Source organism: Gavialis gangeticus, unplaced genomic scaffold (genome assembly GCF_001723915.1).
Source record: "Gavialis gangeticus isolate Ggan-Ray unplaced genomic scaffold, GavGan_comp1, whole genome shotgun sequence".
NCBI lineage: Eukaryota > Metazoa > Chordata > Crocodylia > Gavialidae > Gavialis > Gavialis gangeticus.
In genome coordinates, this window is record NW_017729032.1 from 187,949,460 (window position 1) to 187,950,394 (window position 935).

General features: G+C 51.0%; 1 protein-coding gene across 1 annotated transcript in view; it reads right to left on the reverse strand.

Annotated features, from left to right (window-relative positions):
* The window catches only part of ARX (aristaless related homeobox), a 48,015-nt gene that overhangs the window by 6,746 nt on the left and 40,334 nt on the right, over positions 1-935 (reverse strand). The window lies entirely within an intron of this gene.

Genomic DNA, 935 nt, shown 5'->3' on the forward strand with positions numbered 1-935 from the left:
CCCCCCGGCCAAACCCGCCGCCCCGGCCGCGCGGGGAGCTGCGGGGACACGGGCATCGGCGCCCGCCCGCGCTGGGCAAACCGGCCCTGGCTGTACAAAACCCCGAGCCACAGCTAGATCTATCGGGATCTACCTAGCGATCTAGTTATCCACCTAGCTAGCTATTTTAGATTGATCTATCTATCTATCGATAGAGAGATAGCTATGTATATGGATAAATATAGATCTATAGCTATAAGCCCTCTGGTTTCCCTCGGATCTGGACTTAATCCAGTATATATATATACCGCAGTCTCGGAGCCAAATCGGATTCAGTCCAGATCCAAGGGAAACCAGAAGGCTTCTTTCTATCTATCTATCTATCTATCTATCTATCTATCTATCTATCTATCGAGATAGAGAGAGAGACATATCTAGCTATCTAGATATAGACACATATATTTAAGGTAGAGATAGATCTATCTCTAGATACCGGCAGATATAGATACACGTATTTATCCGTAGACAGATATAGATGGATCTATCTATATAGACAGATCCGAGTATAGATATATCTAGGAAAGCTATTTCTAAGGCTATCTCTACACAGATATCGATCTGTATAGACCTGTAGATATCTATTCCTATCTATCTATAGATACATCTCTAAAGATTGATCTATCTGTAGCTAGATCGAGCTCTCGCTCTCTCTGTGCGTGAAAGCCCCCTGGTTCCCCTCGGATCCAGACTGAATCCGGTTTCGCTCCGGGCACAGAGACAGGCGGAAAGCAGCGCCCGGCACGAAACAGTATCGCCCGCGGCAGTTGGCCGCAGCCCGGCCCGGTGCAAACGAGACGGGGGCGGCTGGGGCGGGTGTTGTCGGCAGCGGGTCTCCTCACGGCTGGGCTTCGCCCTTGAGCCGGGCCGGGGGCGGGGGCCGGGCTGCCCCGAGCCCT